Source organism: Corvus kubaryi, unplaced genomic scaffold (assembly GCF_017639235.1).
Source record: "Corvus kubaryi isolate FWS band 111438036 unplaced genomic scaffold, C.kubaryi_AGA036_p1.0 37300, whole genome shotgun sequence".
Taxonomy (NCBI): Eukaryota; Metazoa; Chordata; class Aves; order Passeriformes; family Corvidae; genus Corvus; species Corvus kubaryi.
The window spans coordinates 7,844,980-7,859,916 of NW_024581093.1; the positions used below are offsets into that span (position 1 = coordinate 7,844,980).

The 14,937-nt window shown below is 37.6% G+C and overlaps 1 protein-coding gene across 2 annotated transcripts in view; it reads right to left on the reverse strand.

Moving 5' to 3' along the window:
- SMPD3 (sphingomyelin phosphodiesterase 3) overlaps positions 1 to 14,937 on the reverse strand; it is a 104,760-nt gene that overhangs the window by 36,229 nt on the left and 53,594 nt on the right. The gene's annotated exons all lie outside the window — the stretch shown is intronic.

Sequence of the window (14,937 nt, forward strand, 5' to 3'; positions counted from 1 at the left end):
GTTTAAAGCAGATTGCGTTTTTCTCACAACAATTAAAGGCCTATTATATAATGTATTATATATTATGTATATTATATAGATAATGTATATATATATAGTGTATTTAGATGGAAATTGGAAAGATTGGATCAAGGGAGGATATGGGGGTTTTTCGGTTTGTTTCAATTATTAGCTTAGCATAATTTTACCAATCTTATGCAACATGTTTGAGTTCAAAGAAATAAGGGACAACTCAAGTGCCAAATAACAAATGTTCGGCATTTACTCATTGCCAAAGGCATTTTGGGATGCTGATAATAGCGGGGAGACTGGGAGATTTGTTTTCCTGAATGATTTTTAGGATTCTTCAGTTAAAATGCTCATAGGAGACTCTGGCATCTACATATCAGATAGAAAAAAATAACCCAAAACCTCTCCAATTATGTAATTACCATTAGAAAAGAAAAAATCTAAAGAAGTTACTCTGTTCTACTGGGTGCTTAAAATGCTTTATAAAAGCCCTATTTACATAATCACTCAGCAGACCAGAAAGATTCTTGTTTACAGCAGTGCCAAGGGTAAACAGAACATTGTGTTTGGGATCTGTGAAGTGAGGACAGACTGCAAACCTTGTATTTCAACTTTCAGGCTAACTACCTTCCTAGTGAAAGGTGTAGTAGTGTTGCAGAATATAAGGTTAATTTGACTTTTACTATTTTAAAATAACACACCAGAAAAATGCAGAAGCACAATGGATCCATAAAAAATTGCCTAGTTAGGTCTCCTATAGGTGTTTTCTTGAGTATATGGTGACAGGATATTACAACTCCCTGGGGAACATGACATCAAGTGACAGTTTTGTAGATAGAGCAGTCAATGCCTGCTTGGTGATGTGCTGAAGTAAAAAAAAAAAATTTAAAAAAGTCAATTCAACACAACTCTTGCCAGTTCTGTTATGGACTGCAGTATCAAAAATCTACAAGATAAATCTACAAGATAAAGCTGTCCAGCAAGCCATGAAATACCCAACTAAAACAGCTTCACAAAAGCAATTATCCAGATTATGGGGACATACTACATAAAAGGAATTCATGCTTACTGTAGATCCAACTTACTATCGTGTGTATTTGTAAAAATGAAAGAAAAATTAATGCAATCACAATTCTTTTCATGGGATAAGATTGCACAGCCCATGTCATGAAGCAAATTGGTTCGGACTGAGATTTGTTTTAACAACTTTTAGCACTAATGTGATTCTTTGTAAACACTAAAGGCTGAATTATGGTTCAAGACCACATTGGAGACTCCTACACTTCCTCTGCCTTAAAAAGGGAGAGTATCTTTCAAAATCAGGAGAGTTTTTGACCAGGTGCCAGCAGCATTCCTCAGTGCCAGCCTGCTGAAGTGAGGAGGCAATAATGATTTGAGTACACACTTGTATTCCATGCATTTTGTTCCATAAATTCTAATATAATTCCCACAACTCATGACACAGAAGTACAAAAACTCTGATACCACAGCAAGTTTTAAAATATAATAGCTGGACAAAAGGGAAGAGGGAATCATTAGCTGGATGTCCTTTAAATCATTGCATATTGCAGAGAGAAGACATAGACACATCAAGGTCTTAATTAAAAACCCTCTTCTTGCAAGAAAATTATTATTCTGACTCATTAAACTTACAGATGAAGGCAACCACAAACTTGTCAAAGCTCTGTTGCAGACTCACTGGCACTTGCACAAACAGGAACTAAGTTTCCTACTCCTTGCTAGAAAATCCTGTGCATGCCAGTGCCTCAAAGACATCCAAAAAAAGAAAATTAAGAGTGTCATGAGAGACAGATTTTATCTCAACAAAATCTTAAAGGGTGAGGGAAGGCACCATGTGAGTCAACAGGAACTTGGAAACATGACGTCAGTAACATCTCTCCTAATGCAACGGTTTAGATGGAGCCTAAAGCTAAAGTGCCTAATTCCTTGTGATGAAGGGTATTACTTGGTAATCCAATGCTTTATTCATAGGGGTTTGAGAGATTAAGGGAGAATTTAAGATATTGCAATGAAACAGATATTTTTGTATGCTACAAAGACGTAAACTGCAGTCTTGTTTCATTGTTTTTATTACTTTGTGAGTGTTTGAAGGCTAAAAATAGACTTTATTTAATTTTTTTTTTATAGTGGCAGTATAGAACATCTCAACTTTAGTGATAACAAGACATCAGGCAGAAAGGTTTCAAAGATTTTTATGATTATAATTATGCCCAGAGGTATGCTAGAGACATCATAGATCAAAAGAGATGCTTCTAGCTCCAGCATCGCTTGCAAACTAAATAAAGGACAATACAAGTCAACAAGTGATAAGAGAAACAGAAGGACAACAACAAATCTTGCAATAATAAGGTTATGAGAACAGTCTAGAAATGGTCAGAAAAGTTTTAACTTCCTTTTGCTTAGAAACTAAAATACACTTTCAAATTCAGACAACTACAATTTCTTCAAAGGTGATAGTAATATCAACTGTCTTTTTAAAACTATAAGTAAATCACTGGCAGAACAGTTATTTCTTTAAAAATAGAATAAAACTGCTGAAGTGACTAACTGATTTGGAAAGTTACCCTATGGGGAACTTCACATAATAATTTACATATATTCATTAAAACTAGTTTCTCTTGAATCCTGACAGTTGGTCTCCATTGAAAGCTGTAGCAATATTTATCTAAAAATGAATTCTAGGAAAGCAGATCATTTAGGTTGGTTTTTTGTTTCTGGATTTCCTTATTGCCATTGTCGTTTGAATCAGAGAAAAAAAAATCTTACAAAAATGGTCCCACTACACCATGTGAAACAGCAAAAATTAGAGTTTGTAACTGAGCACAGGTGAAATGAAGATCTGAGATAACTGAGGGAATTCTCACTCAGGCTCTCACATCATGCAGGCTTATAAGACAAACCACAACTTAATTTTTGCTTTCCTCGTTGTTCTTATCTGGTTTTCCTCCCAGACACACTTCATAAAATCTTCCTTCCTTTATTCAGTGTTTTTCCCCTGATTATTCTTATGCATGCTTTTAATTAGAGTCTAGTTCAACAGCTAACTAACCTTCTGGAAAAAAAAACCTACTCCAAAAGGCCAAAACCACATGAACTGCTTTCCATGCTTGATTACCTGACTGTAATTACAGAGATGCAGCTATCTCAAGGGGTCAGTGGCTCTAATGAAGATCTTCTCTTGTTCCCTTGTGATCACTTCACAGCCTGTTTTAACTGAAATCCTGTCATCCTGGCGGGACTCATTCCATGAAGGAATTCACAATGCAGGCTAAAGGAATTTAAGTAGAACTTATTGGCTCACCTTAACTTCCACTTAAATCAATAACAATTTACAGCTTAGGAAAATCTTAGCAAAACCAGTAAAAACATGGATCCTCTTTGGTATGAGGAGCTGAATTTGGTGAATCACTCATACTGATGAATAAAGCAGAACCATTCAAACTAAGGATTTGGCAGGATGAGAAGGGAAGGAGGAAAATGTTTTTGCAGACTTGCCATTGCAACGTTCATTTACCAGTTTCTGCCTAAGCTCTCTCCCTTCTTTCTAGACAAGGTAATCAAATTCTGCCATGCTGCTCTGCAGCTTGTCTCTTCTGTCCATAGGCTGCCATCAGGCAAGAAGCCAGTATAAACAAGATGTCCAACTTAATTGAACTAACCTGTAAAAAATAAAATATTAAGAAGTGTGAAGTTACAAGTCTCACTGAATACCAGTGATGTCAGCAGTTAAGTACATGTCTGCAGAAAAAAAACCCCAAGCACCCCAACAAGTTCAGGGAGCTGCTCAAGCCGCTGGCATATTTAGGGAGTAGACTTGTGATGATGCAATCTCTGTTCAAAACAAGGAGGTACCAAGTACTTGGGCTAAATTTTCGAAAGGAGTCCTTGGAATCTCAGTAATGCCTCTCTCTGAATTTCTCTAAAAGCTATACATTGAAGGAGATATGGTGCTGCTAGTAACCACAGCCTGGGCAGTTTAAGGGACCTGAACCAGGGCTAGGAGTCCATTGGTCACTCAGTGCTGGAGCCCAGCCTGGTGGAGCTGGATCAATAGTGACCACGGTACCTCTGGTCACCAAAAGGACAGTGTGAGTGGGAGTCATCCCCTTCATATGAGAAAAGATTGGCTGCAGCTGCAGAGAAACTGGGCTGGTCTGGTGCCCTATGTACCACCTCACCACAAATGGGAGCTTTTCTCTCAAAGTGCTGAAAATTTGTTTATGATCACACCATAAAACTTCCTCTGAGCTTTACAGTTATGTGGGCCAAAAGCAAGTCATCTGAATTTGGTAGTCCCAGATCATATTCCTAGGCCAAAAACCATACCCACACACCTTCTGCTACCTAAATAAATTGGGCTATGTTTTAAACTTAATAAAAAATATAAATTCAATTATGTTAATGTGTGGAAACACAGGTTAAAAAAAAGTCTAAACAATTACAATCCATTGAAAAGCATTAAAAACATGACAGTTTTGTCCATTCTTTCTTTCAAAATGGATGAAAAATTGAAGCTGAATGCTATTATTGTAGAAATAAGCCAGCTTTCATATTCCTGCAAGCAACACTGAGTCCACCCTGACACAACAGATTACACTTGCTTGAAACTTACATCCAGAGCCATTAACACAGAAGGGACACATCACATCTCTCAAGCCTAGGAGAGAGGTTTATTCTTTACTTTGCACATACAAATGGCACTCCCAGCAGTGAATGCTATGTTTACACACCAGCTGTACTAATTGCTGCCTGGAGGCCTATCCCAAGCCCAGAAAACTTCACCAATCCAACTCCAAATTCTAAAATATACCTCCAAAGCTTTGTGCATTCTGTTGCTGTCTGTGAGTGCACCATTGCCAGCCTGTGAACATCAGCTAACTAATCAAATATGAGCCATGTGGGAACTTTTTACAAGGGCATTTAGTTCTACTTCACTGGAGGGCATGAAGACACGTCTAAAAATCTGGACTCCATAAACTTTCTTCAATTATTTTTATTTCAGTGGAAATAGAAGCAGACTGACAGTTTCTGTTGTATTTTAGAAGGGCCAATGCCACAAATGCCTCTAAAAATATCGTGGTTATGCAAACTAAGTAACAACAACCAATGTCAGTTCTGATCTCCAAGGACACTACTTTAAGACGTAAATTTGAGTGCATTGTTTGAGTAACTACTTCAGAATTCATACAAAAAAATCCTAAGCAGCAGAACTGCCTCTTCTTCTACAGGAGACAATCACATATTTCCAAATTATCTATTCCTATTTATGGCCTTGGGAACTGGTAAGGAGTAGAATCAATAGCATATTGATGGCTGAAAATAACAGCAAATACAGAGAGCTCTAGGTTTTCAGAAAAGCTTTGCTATCAGGCAAGATTTAGACAAAAAAAAAAGTTCATCTGACCACTTGGTGATCTCACTCAGTACCTGGAAAGCTAAACATTCTCTATTTTGAGACCTTATTTGGTGAACTTCAGTAGTGAGACAACTGTAGCCTACAAAAGTATGAATCTGTGACACTAAGCTCTGTTTATACAACAGAAACAGAATGGCTCTATTTACAAAATCACCTTTTAGTGTGCTTTAGCCTTGTATTTTACAGGAGCTGGAGTAACTCAATAATGGCTAAATAAATCTGATCTTTGTAGATGGTTTGTTTAACAAAACTCAGTGAGATGGAACAATACTGGCTTTAGGTGCACAAGACAGAAGTGGAGATAAAATTTTTCCTACTCATCTTTCACCATCTAAATCCTACAGAGGCCTGACTGCAGCCATGCCTTGCCCATAAATTGTCAGGGGGCACAGACTCCCTGTAAAATGAAAAGCTGTACTTTTTCAAGCAGCACTTTGAGCCTCCAGGCTTCTGGTTAGTCCAAGACAGCTCAATAGAAGTATAAAGTAATCATTTTTCCCCAGAGTGGATATTTTTATACTGTTGAAATTGTTCTTAAAGGTGCCAAAGAAAAGTTACCTTAACCTATAGCAAATCCAAGACAAATCCCTGCCAATAAATATCTGTTCCTCTACAAAAAATGCTTACCTACAATTCTCAAAATACTTTATAAAGGAAATTAAAATACAATGTGACTGAACTAAAACACAGGTACCCTTATAAAGAAAATTAAAGTATGTTTATTCCTGTTCTACTTAAGGAAAATTGGAAAAGCAGAGCATTTGTAACTTGGATAAGTCTTCATGGAAACCCCAAGACTAGACTCCTTAAGTGTTTCCAACTCTACTGACAAAGGCATATTTCCCCAGGACCCAGAGACCTAACTGTATGGTGGTAATCATAAAAACATCAGCACTACTCAAAACTCCACACATAAATACTGAGTCTTTCCCCCAAAACTTGCTACTGTGTCAAGACACTTGGACAAAAATGGAAGAACTCACACTCAAGCTTTTTACAGTCACATTGCTCCGAGATTGGCTGAGTATTTTTGTTGCATATTTTCAAACAGCCAAACATACATCTATTAAAATTCTCTTTCCAAAATGAAAAAATATACCAACAAAAAAAAACAACCCTGAGGACTCTACACCTGCAGCTTTTCAAATGTGATAGCAAATTCAAGCAAAAATATTATGTTTACTTATTTGTAAATTTGTTTCATTGTAATACACTGGTAGACTAAAGTATGCCAATCCTCTCATATTTTCTTCTTACAGAGTGAGACATAGAAGAAGGCAGAAAGTAATATGTGATTTTTTAATTATCCCATCCAATCACTTAGCACTCTAAAAGAATACTTGTTGCCATCTTTACATAATGCATAGCTAAATTTAGCTCAGATATTACAAAGCTACTAATCTGTCAAATACTCAAGAATAAATTATTTAAAACCACATAATCTGTGTGGTGACTTGTCTTAAAACAACCCCTAAGAAAGCAGAGAGAAGATGTTGGGCAGGTTTATTCTCGGAAGCCTCATGACTTGTTCTAACTATGACAATTCCACTGGCTACTCCGGAGTAACACGCTACTCTTTGTTAGGCTGGGCAGCTCTGGGAGAACAGGGATCCCTAATAAGATCCATGCCAAGAATCTGCTTACTCACTGCACACACTGCTGCTACACGTTTGTAGAGACACCCTTGCAGAAGACCTGGGACAAGGGGCTGATTGCACATCTCAGCCACTGATGGCCAGAGAGCCGAAGAGCCAACAGGGAGTGCTGGCAAGGACATGCTGTGAGAAACAATGGGATGGGGCTGGAGAAGGGGCCACAAGGGAGGTAGGGCAGAACTTTTCTGGGACAAATATCCTTGTTCTGGGTCCTGGGAATAAACACAACATAGCACAGCCACAGGATTGAGGTCAAGAAGCAGACATGGACCAAAGGCCGGGTCAGTAGGAGGAAAACAAGACCACCCCTGACCCCCAAGGGGCTCTGACCCATTTCCAGATAGGCCAAGAAGAATGAACTGCACATTGTAACCGCCTGCACAGAAAGTGAGAAAGCTGCCTCCAGGGTGGGGAAAACTTATCTATAAAAACATACCTCCACAAAGCCCAGGTGTGCACATCCTGGATCAATGCTGGAGGCAGCACTGGTGATCTTTCTTTCTCTCCCTCTCTCTTTCACCTTACCCTTTATTCAAAATCCACCACTGTGTTTACATGAGAAGATAAGGGACTAAAATACCAATTTCCATGCCAAGTGTATAATTTGCCAATAAAACTGTTCTTTTAAAAGCCTCTGACATTTGCAGTTCCTTTTCAACCACGGGCATCTACAAATCTTGGGGGCTTCCCTTCCCTTCAGGGTGGAACACCACAACTCTGCACCGTTTTTTTTGAAACGTGTTTGCCACCAAAATGGCATTCTTGAAAAAAATCTTTTTAACTCTCACAAGAATGCAAAACAGAAGGATTGCAATATGTTTCTCACTCATCCTAAATCTTCCTTCACTTTTTATTAACCATTGCATTACACAGAAAATGCTGATCCTTCCTCTTTGCCTTCCAAGATGTCCTAACAAACTGGGAATATGCTCAGTCTGTTCTGGATGCCTCACTATTACAGCACAGGAAGCAATGTTCAGTCACAAAGCATCCTTTGAAGTCTGCTGACATTGCCTGATAAGAACCAGGTTTCTGGCATTCTACACTAAATTGCCCAAGAGTCTCCCATATTTTCTGCTGGCAGAACAGATCCTGGCTTATGCCTGGACACTTTCAACATTTCAGGTTCCAGATATCAGAGATTTCTACTCTTTCAGACATCACTGCTTTTGTGCATCTGTTGGGAAAGAACTTGGTAGGAAAAAGTGAACACAAAATTTGAGGTGGAATAAGGAGAGGGGAATCTTATTTCTGAGCCAGAAGTTTTTGTAGCTCTGTGGAAAAACAAGACTAAAAGGTAATCTCATTTTTTGTAGTAGACAAAATATATACTTAATCCATAACACACCTGAAATATCAAACTGTGTTGTTGTTAATCAAAGTAGTCCATGTTTAGAAAAGAAACAAGAGAAGCTATGCTGAAAACCCAGCATTCTACCACTTCCAAATCAAGAGAGTAGCATAATCCAGTAATAGAATCTGACAAAAATCTAAAAGGATAAAAGCCAGGAATGAGTGAAAATGAGCAGCTACTTTAGTGGGGTATGCATATATGGATACAAAGTTCACCTCACTATTCTGTGGGCTTTTATTTTCCTTAAAAATACAGTAAATGTATGTGGTTTTTTCTGTTATTAAATGTATTTGTAAAGATCAGGGCTATCTACAGATAGTTCATTTTACACCCCATTTTCTTTCACTCTTGGAGCTAGAATGAAATCAGTAAGTTTGCTATATCCAGAAGGAGCAAGAGGGACAGAGTGTTTACATCTAAAAAGACCCTCTTCAGTGCTCTTATGTGATCACCAGCAAATGAGGTACACCAGATGCTTCTCTTAGCCATCAGCAGAACAAAATTTGTTTAAATATTTAATATGCTTTTAAAAATGTCTACTGAGTCAAACTGTTACAAGTTTTTTATTGCGACCAAAAATAAAATCTTTAATTGAGACAGCTGCTCCTTAATAAATAACCAGAAGCTGTGCGCACGAACGCGTGGTATTTCCAGATTAGATTTTCATGCATGGCTTTCCCTACATACTATTTTCATATACTAGAATATAAAACAAGTTAAATCAGATCTCAGTCCAAATAACAAAACTGTAGAGAATCAGAAGCGATGACTCCAAAATAGGCCTGGACCCATCTCCAGTATAAACAAATTGATATCAGTATTAGTTTCAGGATGCAAAGCAAACATTCTAGATCTTATTGCTGCTTTTACTCACTCAGGTAAGCTTTACTGTTAGAATGGTTAAGCAAGAAGATACCACTGATATATACTGCTGTTTCAGGGGGGTAAAAAATGGGAGTGCATTAAAATTTGGTCCAAATATGGTCAGAAAACCCTTTTTTTTTTTTTTTTTTACCATATCTCTGGTGCATATTCACAGTGCAAGAAACAAACTTATTTTAAAAAGGGTGGTTTTAGTAAATGCTGCACAACCAATTCTACCACAGCAAGTAAAATAAGGGTTTGGTTTCACAAGACCTGCATTGATGTATTTGTCAAGTTTGTTTCATTCTTTGGACTAACTGTGCAGTCCATTATTTTCAAAGAGACATGTAAAATATCTGTGTAAATTATTAGGTTTATGCAACTGCTAAACAGTACAGCATCCACACAGAAGAATTGTCAATAGCAATGCCTAAACTGTAGAGACTTTCACTACATTTTCCAAAGCAGCATAGTCTTGTCCTGCTATTAAATAAACTCATTTTGCCCTATGATTCACTTCAGAATTCAATTTTTAAGAGTCATTTTGCAGAGCAGAAATACATTTCTAAAAATTCAATTGTCTTTAATAGAAAAGCAGGCTTTCATATATTGAATGCTGTGTTCTTGGAAGTGAAGCTCTTCAGCACTGAAATGAAAATCATATTTCAGACTAAGTTTGCATTATATCCTGCATGTAGCAAAGAAATGCCAAGGAAAAAGGTGTAAATTGTGAAAAGAAATATTTCTGATACTGGTAATCTCTGTGGCTTTGGGTTATCTGTTCCCCACTACACAGCTGAAATTGTCACATACCAAGAGCCAAGAGTCCATGTCTTGAATGGTACAGCTTCACTGATAAAACACAAATGTTTGGGTTTCTTTTTTTAATTATCCTTATTAGCTATTAGTTGCATTTCTGCTTCTGCTGGATGCCCCTAGTCTGTGCTACACTTTTCAGGACATACATTTACTTGAGTATTGCAGGTAGAGATACCCTTTGTTGGCCATGGCTTTTACTCCTACATTGCCTTTAGTAGGACTGCTCCCAGAGACAAATTTGCATTAGTGAAGCAAATGCATACTGGGAAAGTGTCAGAGAACTGTTAGACAGAATAACATTATTTGTATAATTCTGATTATTATGCACCCCAAATTTTGTAAGATTTGAAGTGATGTAGAAGGAACATACTGTTAGTATCTTACATAAATCATCCCAATCACTTAAATAGTTTCTTAAAACAGCATCCCCTGGATGCCAGCTTTTGAAGTGTTTAACGAGGTATACATAAAGAGGGTAATAATTATAATGGGGGTGTAATGAGCTTCACTATCAACAGGAGTCAAAGTACAGTAGATTTTTATCTCATATAATTATTGTTACGTGCAGTAAATGCACCAGCAAAACTGAAGACATAAAGCTTTTGGATTACCTCTAGTGAAGGGAATTCACAAAAGAGAACATTAATTTTTATTCTGATTTTGTTATATGAATCTGACAGGTGTTAAGCTGCTAAATCAAGAGACCTGAGGCCTCATGTAAGTGACATAAAACTATATTGTACAGCAAACACAGCAGAACTTCCAATTCCACTGTGCCTTGGCTACAGGTGACAAGAAATTACTTATGTCTACAGAATTAAACAGCAAACCTTTCACACCAAAAGAACAACAACTTGCAATATGATCAGGAGACATAACTGCCTTAGCTATGAGCAGCAGAGTGCTATCACAGAGATACCTGGGGAACAGCACCATCCACATTCTACAGTTACTCTAAAATTAATCACCTTCTCCTAGGGAACAGAAGGCTTTAATTTACAAGCCACATTCATTCACCCTGAAGCCCGACAGCCAAAACAACCACCAAGCCCCTAAATACTGCTGCTGCATTTTGTAGTAAGTGTTACCAGGCTGGTCAGGGCCTGGGCTGAGATCACTGAACTGGCCCAGAACACTGAGCACAGGTACTACCAGCTGATTACACTGTTCATCCTGCTTAAAAGGGTTCTTGATCTGTCTTGATGGACAATACTACTGGCCAAAAGCTGTAAGGCCATTACATGCAAGATCCAGTCATTTCAACTTTCCAAAGACAAAAAACTCTTCTACTAAATTTTAAAAAGTTTGTGTTCTGGGTTTTTTTTTTCCTATGTATGAATAATTTTTCCTTTGTATCTCAAACTGTTTTATGCATTTAAACAAGTAATTTTGTAGCTGAGATCAAAACTGCTCTCTGAATTTATTATCCTTAAACTAATTGAAAATTGTAACTGGCTCACTAAGGCAAAGATGCCCAACTGGTAAGCATTGAAAGTGGTAACACTTTGCTGCTCACTCAGCTGATAACAACTTGATTTTCAGCATTATGAGAGACTGAGTAAACAACTCACGTAAGGCAGCTGGAGAGCTCCAGCCTAATATTGTAAAACCAGTGTTGGTAAACCATAAACCTGTCAAGGTGCTTTCATGTGCTGCTTGGCATATTAATTATGTCACTGTTATACCATGTTTTTATATACACTGCTGTATTGTACATGCATAAATGACATTATAAGCAACTAACAGAAGAAAGGAAGGCATGAATAGAAGCTAAGTAAATTCAAAGCAAATTCACTTCAGTTCCAAACCCACTCCTACAGAATCAAAGATGTTCTTTGAAGTCAACTGTAACTTAAATGCAGGTTTACTGATTTTCCATTTTCTACAACCCAGTATTTTCTATGCTGCAGCATTATCCGAAAACAAACAAAGCAGAACAACAACAAATGAAAGCACTAATTCTATGTTTGTGAATATTTCTTGGAAACCAAATAGCTGCTTTGTTTTATCACATTCATCCCTCTTTTCAATTGCAAGAACTCAGACAAACAAGTTTTGAGGAAACAACTGCTTTTGTAATTAACACTGATCTCTCCAGGCAAGCTGTGGGCTGCTCCCTGTCCTAGGCCCCTCAGAAGCTCTTTGCATTCCCCCAGCTACATTACAGCTGCTTGCTGGAGTTATGTAACACATATTTATACATGACATTTTTATGTAAAATACTTCACAGTTCCCAGTGTATGTTAAGTTAGGAGCCTATTTTTAAAGTTCTTCACCAAGTCCACCTACAATGGCTCAACCCACAAATCCACACAACAGATTTGCAACAAGCAATTCAGCCAGGTCTAACCCTTTCTCAGATTGTAGCTGTGGCTTCTCAAGAATGCCAAAATCAGCTACAATCAGTGTCAGTCTCTAAAGAAACTCACATTATCTATTTGTGGCAATAGCCATGTGGAAAAAGTACTTCAAAGGAAAACTTGACTTGGTAGAGGAAAAAAGATCAGGAACTTCAAACTCTGAAATACTCCAAGAAGCACAGATGCTGATTATTTTATAGGACAGAGATCAACCAAAACCATTTCTTTACTGTGGTGTGCTTAGTATAATATTTGAAAAGTTTAAATGACTCAAAGGTTTATTGGCTTTCTGAAGGAAAGTTTCTGAAAATAATTTAATTTTTTTTTAAACTTTTTTTCTTTTTTTCTACCCATTCACGGACCTTCTAAGCAACCTTCCCACTGGGGCTCAGGAGATTACCTTCTTTTGTAATCTTGGGATATGTTTTGTAACAGTATGTTTGAAAAAGCAGATAAATACTCATCAGTACCAGTAATATATTTTAAGATAAATCTCAGAGTAAAGGACTTGAGTAATACTGTATGAGGAACAGTTGAGGATTATTTGATACTGTGCCTCATACACGGAGGCTGGAAGCTGATGAGGTTTAACTACTGCGATTTCAGTTTCATATGGTAAGGCTAGGACAGACTTTACACTGTAATTCAATGAAAATAAACCTTATTTATAAATGGATAATCTAGGAAACTTTCCCATCAAGTACTAAAAGTAATCATGACACAGAATGTGTGACTCAACTGTTTTGCTTTATGATATAAAGCTATTTGCCCTAGTTTTTAGTGATTTACTAGGTATTGGACATATTTGTCCTCATTTCTATTTCCCCGTGAGCTGTGACCACATCCTTTTTTCTTTAAAAAAATCCTTTGAATTATATATATTTCTTTATATTTGGGGAGTATAACTGAATTATTATTATTATTATTACTACTACTTTATGGAAATTCCCCCAACAGGAACAGGTTAGGTATAACTATACAAGAAAAAACTAATCACCAACAAAATACTTCACACAGAAGGAAGCCCAAATCTTGCAACGTGCCTTTCTTTTTAACTCTGCCTAACATTTTCTGTTTCACAGTTTTCTTTTAACGCTCACAAACATGTGAGTATGGCTAATGCACCTTGTTTCTGCTTATTTGTCTTTATACAGCATATGTCTGCTTTCAACATAGCACTTCTACCTGCTTTTAGGCTTAAAACCCTACCTTCAAGACATGCTAAATTGCAGAAAAATGTTACAGGAAGGAACCAGAGATGTGTCTTGTCACTAGCTTTCATCTTGAAGAGACAGTTAATTTCATCATTGCTATTAACTGGACTGTCAGGCCAGAACAAAGGGTGACCTCTCCACAGTAACCCAACACTGTAAGTGTACATGACTTGCATTATCTTCTTCTATTGTATGGAGGATAAACTTCATGATAGAGTAATGACCAGGTTATGGCAGCTAATACAGGGCAAAGCACTGATTCACAAACCTTGAGGTATGCTTCACCATTTCTGACATCTGGGTCATCCATGGTCCCAGTTCAGACCCCACCCTGCCTTTGCCTCCTTGCCCACTGCACAGCACAAGCACACACAGTGATCCAGAAACTTCCCAGCAGCAGGAGCTGGGGCAAAGACACAAAGCAAAGTGCATTACTGCTCCTGCATCTGTCACCTGCCCCGACAGGAGGTTTTGAACTTTGGCATGCTCTTCCTGATTCATTGCCCCATTTCCCAGTCCAAGCTGCCCTACCTGCTTGAGCTCTGTGCTGTGAAAGACCTTGGATTTAGGCATATTTTGTTAGGGAGACGCTTCCCTGATCATGGCCCCATGAGCTGTGAACCTCAGCTAGTCAGCATATCAGAAGAGATGCTGTCCTCTGAAAATAGGCAATTTTATTTTCTGAGGCAACAATCAGCTGTGCAATGCTATTCATGCAGCTCTCCCCACTGAGATCACTCAATTTCTTGCCCTGTGTCTCACCCCTTCACACTATAACCTTTTATGAGTGCAGTAACTTTCTATTTTGGTGCCTTTGATGGAAAAATTATTATTCATTGTATAAGATTTCCCATCATATATAAAAAATCATATATTTTATACTCATCATATTAAAAATGGAGGAATTTTCATCAACATAATTAATGTTTGTTGTATTATCACTCAAATAACTGCATACAGTTGTGGCTGGGGAGCACCACAGCTCTGAAATAGCACTCTTCATCTGTAGATCAATGCAAGTGCAGCTGGTAATTCAGCTTTTGTGAACAGGTCATCAGCATGACTAGCATATTAACATCTCAGCCAAGGAGCAACACTTAGAGGCATTCTTTTAGAGGCTAATGAAAGGGCTAAATATGTACTTCAGTGGTGATTATTTCCAAGAAATTCATTAAAGGCAAATGGGTATCACTTGAATTTTAATTCAAATTCTAATTTTAATCTG